Raw genomic sequence first — 14,298 nt, 5'->3', positions numbered from 1 at the left:
GAGAATTATTGATAAAAATAATATTTCTACCATAAGCTACATGTTCAACTCCAAGTCAACATATTCACCACTAAAAAGGCTACCTTTTTTATATAAATTATTCTTTTTCATTAATCCTCACTAATAATTACTGACTTTCGTCCTTCTCTAAGCTATAATTTTTCACAAATTTTGCTACAGAGCTACTAATACTACTAATAAAACCTTGTCTTTTAGTTACACATATTTCAATAGTCCAGGAAGCCCCAAACCTGTTACTAATTTAATGGTTATTTTAGCAACACTGCATTGCCATAACTGTCATTTGAACAAAATTCTGTATAAAAGCTAAACTTTAGTTTCCATCTGCTATTCTATTTGGAAAAAATATACTATTTAGGATATATGGGTCAGCCCCTGTTCTCTGTGTACCACATTCTGCCTTAAAATTGCTAATTTAAAAGAATAAGAAGTATCTGCAGGCACTATTTATACCCAGTGTCTAATAGCGAGTAAAGTTTTATTTACCCTTTGAAATGATGGACTTCCTCAGGAACAGGCACACACACGCACACACACACACATCCCCATACACACTTATCTATGCAATCAAAATAATTTGTCTCTCCCTGAAAATCTTATCTGATAATAAACTTTCCTAATATTTTCCTGCTAAAGATTAATAAACTTCTTTTGAAACTTATATCTAATTTATGTGACTTTAAGGGTCATGCTTTAATAACAATGATGAAACACGATTATTACTTCCTAATGCTGAAATTACAGTTTTTACATTGTAAATTTTTCCTGCTATGCGCCCTGTGGCACTAACATCTTTATCACTCCATGTGTTTCTAGTTTTAAAACCTTTACCCCTGCTGTTTGAAAAATATTTCTCATTTTCGTCCCCTATGGAGTACAGAAATCCCTAAAGGCAAAGCCATTAGTGATCTCTCTGCCTTTCCCCAAACACGTATCATGATCACCAGTGCTGTTCCCACTGCCTCATTGGCTTTTGGTAAAGTATGCAAATGAGATGTTCAAAATACACACTTTTTGCAACTGTGCAAGTTCATACTGATTTATAAAATGGGCAGGCTATTAAAGTGACTGAAAATGTCAGCAAGATTTATGCATGGGTGACAAATTGTATTGGAAATGTTCATTTTTAACATGCTGCCCTAGGTTTTTTTTTAACAACCTAGATAGTCTCTGTGATACATTTGTTTTAAGGCTATTTTTCCCTCCCCAAACATACTTTTGACAGTGACTTTTTGACTGGAAAAATAAACAATGCTACTTCACAATCATACAAATTGTATTTTATCACAGAAAGCAGTACTTGGAAGATATAATAAATTTCCTTTTGACACCCATTTTTCCTATGTACCATTAGTCCACTATGGTTAAATCGTTTCCCTTTATAACAGATAACTTGAATTGCATGCATAAATATTTCATCACTAGGATATAAAATTATGTAACTATCAAAACAATTACCCAGTCACTGCTGAGGAAAATATTTCATTCATATTAAAAATGCACAACTTAGGGAACAAAAGATAGGAGTGACAACTGACATATATCTTCTGGAGTTTATGATTCCATCTTTGGAGAATTCCACATTAAAAATGGTCTAGGCGATACTCAGATAGTTTTTCTCTATTATTTGTGAATTAGATCTGGTGTATCCCAGTTCTGTCTGTAACTCAACCAGGCAGTTGTAGTACTCTTGCCAGCCCAAGTGTGGTCTTTGAGCAGAGGTCTTCATATTTTATATCTCCGGATGACAGACATTCATTCATTGAACAAAGCAAAGGAATAGGAAAAAATGATGCTAGAGCCAGTTCATGCAATGTTATTTGAAAAATTGACTAGCTCATCCTGGCAGACCTCAAGACATGTATGCACACAACAGAAATATCACCAGTAAAACAGTGTGGTGTAACACAATTACAGAATAATGGATTATAGAAATCAAATGCAGTAATGAAGGACAACCTATGATTAATTTCTAAAAAGAACAGATCTTATAATAGCATTATTATGCAGTCTTTCTAGTTGGAAAAGTTTGGTATTAGAATTCTAATTCTACTTTTTATATTCAGATCAGTTTGCAACAATACTATTATTGCAACTGATTTTCCTAATTAGTTCATTAAGTTGCATAACAATTGGTTTACAACTAACAACTCTTCTTGATGTTAAAACGGTGAAGATAAAATTGATTTAAAGCCCACATCTGATCATTCATTCTTACACATTTGTATGTCCTGGTGTTTGATGAAGCTCTCCTTGTATTACTGTGCCAGCCTCTCTGCCCTGTTTTCACTTAAGTGCCATGGCTATGTTCTTGCTTATTAAAGAGAGTTAACATTATGCATTATACTTTAAAAATACAAACAGGGTTAAAAGGAAAAAAGAAACAACAAAAACATCTGCTTTTCATCAAGGGGCTCCATCTTATAGCTTCTACTAGAATGAAGGTTTTGAGAGAAAGCAATAGAAGTTATGAATAGGTACAGACTTGCACAGGTGAAGATGCAGCTAGAGGAGATGGGGAGAAATAGTTCTATCTTTTTCTGTTGTTGTTTTTACCTAAACCTATTCTACTTTAAAAGAACAAATGTCATTTGTAAGATACTGTTTGTTCAAGTATTTTCTGTTGAAGAGAAATACTACTTAATTTTAATGCTGAAATAATCTCATAATAATGTTTTTCTCTAGATTTTTAACTTTGCTTCCATGATTATTAAATGCACCCATCACTATTCCCAACAGTAAGTTTGCCTTAAATTTTTCAAAAACACACTTTACTGACTACCATTTCCACAGAAACATTTTTACCACAGAGAATACAAGTGGAAACATTTCGAGGGAGGACTAAGAATACATTCAAGAACATCTGGTATACCACCAAGAAAATCTGTCTGTGAGATAAGGAAAGTCCATCTCCTTCTTTTGTCCCTGCATTGAGATGCATTCGAGGAATAATTTACTATTAGGTTAGTGTAAAAGTAATTGTGCTTTTGGCCTTTACTTGTAATAGAAGTGGTTCCGTCAGAAATCTAACCCATAAAGCTTAAGATAAAGTTAACAGATTACAAAATAAAGCATACATACTTACACCTATAGGTATATGTATGTGTATATGCAAATATAATTGCATAAATATAATGTTTAATAAAATAAAATTTTCAATCTTAATTTTGTTATTATTCTTAAAGGTTAAATATAATAAAATAAAACAAAAAACTCCACCATGTATGTTAAGACATTGGATTCAAACTATGAATTGTTCCTCTCGTGTAATTGGAAAAGTCACTCATATCTTCACTGTGTTTCCTCTTCCTCCAGAAGTCTTGCATTAATGTATTTCCCTAGTAATAAATTATTATTTGCAGAATTAGCTTCCAGGTCTAGAATGGTTTGGTTTGGTTTAAAAACCATTAATTGAGCATCTAATAAATGCTAAATATGGAGTTAGGCTACAAAAATACAAAGATTAAAATTAAAAAATCATGCTTCCCACATGTGAGGGAATGAAGTATAATGGCCATGAGTAGAGGACCTAGACTATCCGTTGAGAAAAAAAATTCCTTGGTCAATGCAGTCACTGTTTACTGAAGGTGGAAAAAGTGACGATGCTCATCAAGAGTTAGAATTTTGGCAGTATCCTCTTTACCATGAAGAGTAGTAGTCTTCTGCATAAATTGGTGAATCTATAATGAGACCATCTATTTTACTTAACCTCTTTCCATGATTTAAAATACACATCTTCTACAATCTATTCCCCAACAATACAGACACACTTCTCATTTTTTCAAAGAAAAATTCATACAAAAATAGGCCTTTCAACTAAGTCTCACCCTATATATACCATTCTCATTTATCTTGTGAAATCTCAGCCTTGATGTTATTGGACAGTAAAAAGGCTGCAATGGGACCCCTGTCAAAAGACAATTTTCTTCCTTGAATGATAAGCAATGGAACATGTAAGAACAAAAAGCCAACTGATTAATGGCATGCAATTCCTCTACAATTATCTTGCCCATGTTACACAGCCATTGTATAGATTGGACTAGATCATTAAATTATGTGATGGCAATCAGCCATCTAACTTTAAAAGAGGTGGGAAGAGCCAATTTAAAAACTTAATATCTCAGGATGATACAGTAGCCTTAGAAAACTAGCCAATTTAGAGAAAATTACCATATGTACCAACTAGAATGATAAATGTGATCCTTAGCTAAGCATTTGTCCTTGTGCTGATGATGTTTTGAAGTAGGTAAAGAACTCTGTGCTTCTTTAATATTTGAGAAAGGAGGTAGTCCAGGACATTAAACACTTGGAAAAGGGAAACACAGACTCTGGGAGGAAATATGTTCTTATGGTAACTTTCACTCTCTACAACTCTACTGGGAGCTTTGTAATTATATTCTGAGACGTGAGATCAATATTTTATTGTTCTTTTACATGTTTGCTTCTTAGTTGTGTCAACTATGTCTTGCTGCTTTTATTTAATATACTTATGGATTAGATAAGCATTCTGCAAAACCCATATATTACACATCATTTTTTCCCTTAAACATTATTAAAGGTGGGACTTGGTATAAGATATGGTAACAGGAACGAGGGGTTCAGAGAAAGGGAGATGTAAAAGAACTCAGAACCCAGTGGAAAACAGAATACATAATAACGGGTAACTTTCATAAATGCTTTTTTTATGGAAAAGAGCACATTGGGATAAACATGATGGGAGTGAGCACATTGAAGGAAAACTGAGCATAGATACAATCACAAAGAATGACATTAGTTCATATTAAATAATATAATGAAGCCAACTGTAAGTTCTCCTAAAATATTTGGAGGGTAAATTTCAATGCATACTATTTTAGCTTGACTGACACCACAAAATACAATAGTCTGAGTGAATTAAGCAACAGACATTTAATTTTTATCACAGTTCTGAGGGTTGGAAAGACCAACATCAAGGGGCTGACCAGTTAGTTTGCCATTGAGGGCCTGCTTCATGGTTTGCAGATGGTGCTTTCTCACTGTGTCCTCACATGTTTGAGACAGCTTGAGCTTTGGTCTCTCCTCCTGCTTCTGTAAGGACACTAATCTTACTATGGGGACCTCCCTCTCATAACCTGATCTATACCTAATTGTCTCCCAGATGCCATCATATTGAGAGCTAAGGCTTGGGCTTCAATATATCAGTTTTGGGTAGACAAAAACATTTAGTCTGTAACAGACAAACCTATCTATTTTTTTCTCAGTGATGATTTCATTACATACAAAATGATTACTTTTCCACACTTTATGCACTTGAAACTATATTGAATGTATATCACGATATATTTATGTTAAATTAATAGACGTCAGAGAAGTTTTCAAGCAGATTTTAGGTTTAGCTAACATTTTATTTCCCACTGAGTCAGGCATACCTGCCCCAAGATCATTCAGACTGATAGCTATCATAATTGTTTTCTTGTGGTGATGAATAGCAATTTGATTCTGACTCAATTGGAGAGGTACTGTTTAGTGGAACCTAAGCAAATGTGGCTGTAAATTGCATGTTTTTTTTAAATTGTTTTGACATTCTAAATGAGGGAATCATATGCTATGATTTACTTTTCTCCTTTAGATTGAAAACAAAAACAAAAGAAACTACCTTACAGAATTTCTGTCTGCTGACCTCAAGTAGTTGGTAATGGACTCAAAATCACAGCAACTCTTTTTTCTAAAATTGAAAAGAACACAGGATTCAGAAGACAGACCAAATACTGGATGGTTCTCATTTGGTGCTGCAGAGAAGGGGACATCAGGTCACGTATTTTTCTTTGAACTACATTATTAAAACCTATCTATCTTTACGTATACACTTTCACAAAATAACTTTTAATTGATTCATGAGATTGTGAATGTAACGCACTTTCAATTATACTATTTGTTCTAACTGAATTATTCTAGGTAAATTTTTGGCCTAATGATAACACTGATAATGACAGTAATAATATCATTCAAAACTGATGGAGACTTTTTTCACTATGTGTCAACTATTCTGCTAAGTCTGTTACATGTATTATCTCACTTAGCCCTAACAATCATCTTATTCATTTCATTGAGGCAGTTAAGCAATTTGTCTCAGGTTACAATGGTGAAAAGAGAATGGGGCTTGCAATGTGACACCACAGATAATTCTAACCATCATGCCACAGTAGTTGATAACTGACTCAAAATCACAGCTACCATTTTTCTTCAAATTGAAAATAATCAAAACCTAGGACACAAACCAAACACAGTACGAACATAACCCTGAGTCCGAGGATGACTTTCATGCCATCACCCCATGGTTTAGCTTTTAAATTTTGACATTTCTCTTTAGAGGAAGAACACAAAATGGTGAATATGTAAATATGTATTTAGAGTAAAAAAGCACATCCAAATGCCGTTATCATAAAAAGCAGTTGAATATGGTAATCAACACAAAACCCTGAAAAATAATAGTCATGTATCACTTAATGATGGGGATATGTTTGGAAAAATGCCTCCTTAGGTAAATTGGTCATTGTGGGACCATCATAGAGTGTTCTTACACAAACCTAGAAGGTGTAGCTTACCACATACTTAGGCTTTATGGTACAACCTATTGCTCCTAGGCTACAATGCTTATAGCATGTTACTGTACTGAATACCGTAGGCAATTGTAACACAATGACATTTGTGTACCTAATTGCAGAAAGATAATGCGTTGCACTGTTACAGTACTATGGTACAATGTCCTGGGTGATAGATATTTCTCACCTCCATTATAATCATATAGGACCACCATCCTGTATTTGGTCCATCATTGATCAAAATGTCTTTATGGAGGGCACTAGACTGTACTTTTATTCCTTATTTTTGGTTTGCACGTTCTTTGATCATCTCTTCATATGCTGTTTAAATAATTCTCATTTTCTATACAATGAAGAAATAATTAAAATTTTCCCTTGTATATTTATTCTTTTTTCTTTTTAACAGATACTTTAGGCAAGTTACTATCTGGCTCACAGCTCACTGTTGGTAAGAGCATGGTAACTTTTAAGACTGTTGTTAAATGTGAGGAAACGTCTTTGAAAGCTTTTTTTTTAAAAAAAAAATAGCACATATACACACATAAATCCCCAAACGAGCTATGGATACTCCAACACTCCTGGACCAGGTAGGGGCAATGCAGAGGAAATCAAAGGGGAAATAGACAGGAGTTTCAGTCAATTATACTTAAAACATTTCACTTTTGCAATCTTATGACCATGTATGCAAAAATAGGGACTACATAAACCCATCGTCAGGGCCACTACACTAGTGAAGAACCCTAAGGCTCAGCCTGATCAGTTTTGAAGTTAGTCTGCCTGCTTCACTGGATCTGTAAAAGACCACAGCCTATTGGCTTATGTCAAAATACTGACCATGCAGCAAAACTTTTCCAAAAGTTCTATCAGCACAGCTTCTGAATTCTAAATTATTTCCTCTCTGAGCATTCATATAATAAGATTGTACTACATTAGCTCATGCTTATTTGATTGTAACTTAAAACTTGGTTATTTTCTGATGATCTATAAACATACTGTATTTTTTTACAACTAGATTTTAAATTTTTCCAATGCATTGTGAAGGCATTGTCCCCTCCTGATATGCTTCCTGGAGTTATCCAAATAAGTCCTAAGTGGCAGGAAGGGAACAAAAGTATTTAGTACAATAATGTATTGTTGTTGTTTTTGAATAATTAGACAGTAGTATAATTTACATGAGGTAATATGACTTTCTGTTTAGGAAACTTTTTGAGTGTCTCTTTAGATGTTTAAAATAAGCCCATCTGCATTTGATGTTAGGGAAGAAGGCAATACAAATAGAGGGCCAAATAATTCTGCATAATCATAAGAAAGGAATGTTTCTACAAGCAGCCCAAGACAGAGAGTAAGAGGGGAAGAAGCAGAAGATGTGTCCAAGGTCTGAATGAGAAGGGAGAGCCCAAGTTTCACAGGAAGAAGCCAGAGTTCTGCAAAAAATATGGTCAGTTACATGTTTTCCAAGGTGGGGAATAGTAAATACACTTTTAAGTATGGCAATGCCTAATGTTGAATTTTAAGGATTTGTTTCACATCAGTAAGTTCTGATAACTCTTTTCTAATTCGGCAGTCTCCAGTTAACATCTGTTGCACAAACAAATTTTATCTAGTAGTTCTTTAGAAGAGTAAGAGGTTGGGCATCATTTATGGGGCAAGATGGAGCAGTAAAATTGGAGGATCTGGATTTAGTTGCAATGTACACCTTCCCTAAAGCAGGCGAGATTTTGGATGGTAAGTTGGTCCAAGGGCCTATAGAAATGCATGGAAAAATTGATTGAGGCTGTATGATATATGAAATGCTGATCTTGAGCCATAGGTTTTGAATATCATTTTTTAAAAAAGGGTACTGAAAGTAAAAAGAGTATGCAAATGCTATCACAGTGGACAACAGTGGGCAATCTATGCTTACGGACTTAGCAGCTGTCCATTCTTTCTCGCATCTGCTTTACCTTCTAGCACACTGATTTATTTTTATATTTTATCCCTTATCCATCATGGGCAAAGCCGGGAAAAAAGGTCTTTCCTAGTTCATACCACTTGGAGCCAGGTCTACTACACACTGCATTTTATTCCCAACACTGTTGAAAAATGCTGCCATTTATTTATAGACCATCTAGTTACATGCCCAACACAGGTAAAATGTCAGGCAATGTAAGCCATATTTCCCTGCAGCCCTTTGGCCATAATATTATAAAGAAAGCACCTTTAATTTATCATGTCCTCTTTGAGTGCCCACAGCTGTTTCACTTAGGAGAGCCTAGCATCCTAATGTGGAGAGCTTGGGGCAATTCGACAAAACTAAAATCAAGGGGTTGCATTGGGTGAGCTCTAAGATCCCTTCCAGCCTAGAATTCTGTGCTGCTAGGACTCCATCCTCCACAGATAAATGTTCAGCTGAGTGCAGGGGAAAGAGCCATGCTTTACTATTATCTGATATTAAGGGCACGACCACTTAGTAGTTTGCATAATTCCTGGCTAAATATTTGTCAACCTAATCTCTAATTTATGCTAGGTTATAATATCTAAAACTAAAATTAAATGTCTAGAAAAGTCTATTGTGGTATTTAATCTCTATCCATATGCTTTCTTGAGGAGTTTTAATTGAAGAGGTGAGGATTGGGGTAAAGGGGATATGTGCAGGGGTTTCTTAAAAGCATTATTTGACACCTAGTGAAAAAGAACTTGAAAAAAATAAATATATTCCTAAGGGTAATTTTATATTTATTGCACTTAATTTAACAAATTATTGCAGGAAACACATAGACAGCATTTTCCCAGTAAAATTATTATACTTAAATGAACTTTTGACAATGTATTAATTACAAGGACATGACCACATTTATTCTGCTGATCCAGTAATTACACACATTAAAGAAATATTTATCCACAAACCATGCAGTGTACTTCAAAACAGCATTTATAGCCAAATTACATTTCCTGGATATCTGTGCCTGATTTCCAGTTACTAGTAATTTTTTAATTTTAAGAGGAATAGAGAAGTGATGAGAAATTTGAAAAATATTGTATACATAAATGCTTATCGATGTAAAAAATCGAAATGTAGATCTTTTAAATCAGAGACCACTTTTACTTGGAAAAATAATTCTGAGGCAACTAACATCATGTGTTTCAGGAAGAGAAGGGAGAACAGTAATCATGGTATTTCAAGCTACTTCCTTCTTCTCTCTCTTTAGTCATGAATAAAAACACAGCCAAAATTTTAAACCGAAATGTGATTTCACACTAGATAATAATCGGAGAAAAATTAATGTAATTTGCAGCTGTCTGGAAAATTCAAATATACAGTTTATTTCAGAAAGCTTGAAAACTTTTATAAAATCTTAGCAACTGTTGACAACACAATTGGACTAGTTCTACACCTGTAGCTAATCACAAATACAAGCATGCTCATCTTCACTTTGAATGCTAGAAATCACAGTGGGAGAAGGGAGAAAAAGATGCCTTTTTAAATTAAGGATAGAGAAATAATGAATTGTGAAGAACTGGCCACTTAAACAACAAAAGGGACTGTTTCTTTCTCAGTGGCATACTTTATAAGCTTACCAAATAATGAAAACAGAAGATTTGATATTATATTCACTTCCCTATGTCTTTGGAAAAGCTCTTATTAACTGGGCATTTCAAATATATTACATAAGAGATGCCCTAACCCCTTGGACAATTGGATGAAATAGCAAGATCTACCCTGATCTTAAATTTTATATTAATGGAAACCCTTGAAGCTTTTCTTGTGCTGTCCTCAGGTGAAAAAGGAGGAAATATTATCAAAAACTTAGTACTTCATATGAAAATAATAATAAAAAACTAGAAGGAACAATGGTAAAAACTATGTTCTGTTGAATGCCTTCTTTGAGCTAGCATTTTATATATATTAGGTCATATAATCCTCACAACTTTTCAAAAATTGGTTTAATTGCAAAATACACTTCTGGCTAAGAAGGTTGAAAGTAGTATAATGTATGTCATGAGTTGATCAAGTCTGAAGTTATCCTCCAAACAATTGAAAAGCTCCAACACACTGGTTTTTGATCACATTCAAAGTTTTCAGGAAGTAAAACACATCATCAAGTTGATGCCACAATGTGGCAGTGTATCCCATCGTCCTACATTACTGCACCAATTACCAAAAGCAAATGGCACTAATGAAGTAGAGAAGGGTGCTTCCTCAAATATCTGGAAGAGACAGGCATGAAAATTGTTTGAGATAAGGGTCATCACCAGTGATCACCCACCTTTGCATAGTGCTTCAGACACTATCAAATGCATTCAAGTCTATAATATCACCTTATTTGTTTTCAATGGGACTACATCAGAACTTGGCAGAACACAGATCAATGAGATGGTTACAAGGCCTAAAGTGAGGTTACAAGGCAGGAAACCTCACTTTTGATTGTGTGTCTGCTGTGGGAACACAGATAAATTTGAGCTAAATGAAATCTATAATAATTTTTAACTCTAAATTCAACAAAGATATTTCTTAAATTATAAAACTGCTTAAATAGAAGTATGCATGTCTTTTGAAAACTCACTTATAGATATTAAAATACTATATACTTTAAGCTGCATAGACAATGCCTCCTATAAAATTTAAAATATTACTCATTAAAACACAGAAGTAGGTTATTATAAAAGTATGTTTAAAACATATTTTAGGCATAAAGTAGGGAAGATTGTTCTTGCCTTAGGGAGAACAAAGTAGGGGAAGAAAAGAAAAAAGTAATAGGACTTTTATATCCCAAACTATATTTATTAGGATTAGAGCATCCTCTCCCCATCAAATCTAATTAGAATCCTCTCATCATATTTCTGCCTGAGTTACTATATAACCTGTTTCTGGTGCTGTCAGTGATTGAGAAATAATATGAACTAAAGTGTGTTAGATCAAATAGATAAATATAGGTATGGTTAAAAAGGCAAATGAAAGATTGATATGAATTATCTTCATCTATTTTTAAATTTTCTATTTTGATAGCCCACCTTTCTGCAAAATTACAAATAGGGAAACAGTCATAGAAAAAGCAAGATCTTAAATGTATTTTAAACCCTTCATGTAACTAATTATATATTTGTTGTTCCTGAGTCAAAACTGCTGATATTTTTGGCTTCCAGAGCAGTCTATGAAAAATGTAGTGAAAATGTTTTGCTTTGACTACATACACCAAAGCCTTCACTATCTGGCCAAAAATCTATTTTTGTGGGTTTTGTGGTTATGGCAATTAGGCTTCCACATTTGGCTGTGCCCCAAGAGTCAGAGAATCTGACCATTAGAAAATGACACTCCCAGCATAGAATTCTACCTCTGTGCAATTAGATTAAAAAATATGCTTTCCCCTTAAAAAAAAGTGGAAACTCATGAAACTGTCAATAAAGGATTCCTCCTTTCTAACATTTATTTCTCATCATCCATCACAATCTAGGTAAGTGTAGACTAAGAACAGGATTTCAATAAGTAATTGATCACTAATTACATGCTGCATGAACAGACACAGAGAAGAAAATTACATTAATATATGGTTAAAATATTATAAACTTCAACACTCATTCCTGTTTAAAAAAAACACTCTGAGGCTGGGTGCAGTGGCTCATGCCTGTAATCCCAGTACTTTGGGAGGCCGAGGCAGGTGGATCTCAAGGTTAGGAATTCGAGAACAGCCTGACCAACATAGAGAAACCCAGTCTCTACCAAAAAATACAAAAATTAGCTGGGCATAGTGGCGCACACCTGTAATCCCTGTTACTCAGCAGGCTGAGGCAGGAGAATTGCTTGAACCCATTAGGCAGAGATTGCAGTAAGCCAAGATCATGCCACTGCACTCCAGCCTGGGCAAAACAATGAGACTACATCTCAAAAAAAACAAAAACAAAAACAAAAACTCTGAAATACTAGATTAATTTATTTTTGTCTGAAATTCACAGTCAATATCATATTTATTGTTGAAACTCTAAAAGTGAAAATAAATGGGTTTATTACAGTAACACAGTTTCTAAACATTGCTTTGGGAATTCTGATCACAGGAAATAATCATGTGATGTAAATAAGAAGTAAAAATGCTGAAAATAATTATTAGAATGCATTTTATTTCAAAAATTTTTCTCCACATCAACAATAACTAGTGAAGTGGTAATAGCAGGAAACAATTGTGGCAACCATAGACGTTCTTTTCAAAATAAACAAAATTATTCTAAAAATAGCTCTTAAAATGTTTGCAAAGGGTCAGTGTATTTTTAAAAATGTATCTAAAATGTCAGGTATATTTTAATAGGTAGAATATAGCATCCAGATTTTCCTAAACCTTAAAAAATTAAATATGTAAAAAAATCACAATTCTTCTTGAGATTTATAAGTTCAATTAAAATCTTAATGGGTCTATTTTGTAGATATTGCGAAAACAATTTTAAAATACATAAGAAAGCAAGTAAAACGTGTGTGTGTGTGTGTGTGTGTGCGTGTGTGTGTGTGTGTCGAGGTTTGGTCCAGTGTAAAGAGGTATGCACCCTATACAGTTAAGGTAATTCTAACAGGGAAGTAACAAATCAAAAATCAAAAGACAAATTGTTTTCCCTTAAGCCCTAAAGAATACTGAAGAGGCAAAGTCAGCTTTTCACAACTGAAACATTGGAAACTCTAATGAAAATACTGATAACTAAGTATTTACTAGATAACTTAGTACTTTTCCCCAACTCTTTGCTCTATTAAATAAATAAAATTCTCTAACAACAGTTACCATTAAAGAACAAAATAATAATAATGAGACAGAATAGTTTCCTTGACCCCTTTGTGGGACTCATGAAGGGGTGGCTCCCTTACTCAGCCAGCAGCTCTCAAACTTGAGGGAGGGGAAGCATGCAGGTGAGCGGGTGCAGAGACCAGAACAAGTGCTTCTGAGTGCAGGCAGCTTTAGAACTCTGTGTGGCTCGATGGCAGCATCTAGTGGTTGCTGGAGACCCTTGGAGTCCCAGAGGCCCTTTTAGCATTTGCCATCTGTGGACAGTGAAGTGTTAACCAGCTCAGTGGAGAGTTGTGGTGACAGCCTTTTACACCTTTTTCTCTTGGTACCAGAGTTCTTGTCCAGCATCCAGGAAGAATCAGGTTAAATGAATGAATGAAGGGACTTTAATTCATTGAAGGTGAATGTGGAGGACTTTACTGAGCAGAGGAAGTGGCTTTCAGCGGGAAAGGGAGCAGGAAAGGGAGTGAAGCTATATGATAATCTTCCCCTGAGCCTGGCTGTCTGGACTTAACATTCTGACCATAGTCTCCAATGTCCAGCTGCTGTTTCTCCTCTTGATGTTCAGTCACTTCTCTCTTCTGTGTGTATGTTTACTAAGTCTGGGATTTCGGGTCCTTAAGGGCACAGGATAGGGGCGGGGCAGGCCAAAAGGTAACATTTGGGTGAGAAAACTGGGATAGTACTCACTTTGGGCTACAGGTCCAGGCTGGAGGGTGGAGTTCTCACCAGGGACCTCGCCCTCTTCTACCCAGTATTTCCTGGCCTCCTGTCTGTATCAGTAATAATGGCATAGAGTAGAAGAAAATAAATACTGGCACTTTAAGAGTGGTTATGCCACTCTTATAGATAAGATTATATATATGATTTTCTTTACCTTCTTTATATAACTATTGCATTTTACAAATGTTTTTCAATGATAATGTACATTATATATAATTTTTTATTTTTTA

The sequence above is a fragment of the Callithrix jacchus genome, chromosome 6, assembly GCF_049354715.1.
Source record: "Callithrix jacchus isolate 240 chromosome 6, calJac240_pri, whole genome shotgun sequence".
Classification (NCBI taxonomy): Eukaryota; Metazoa; Chordata; class Mammalia; order Primates; family Cebidae; genus Callithrix; species Callithrix jacchus.
Note: the sequence above shows the minus strand (reverse complement) of the source record.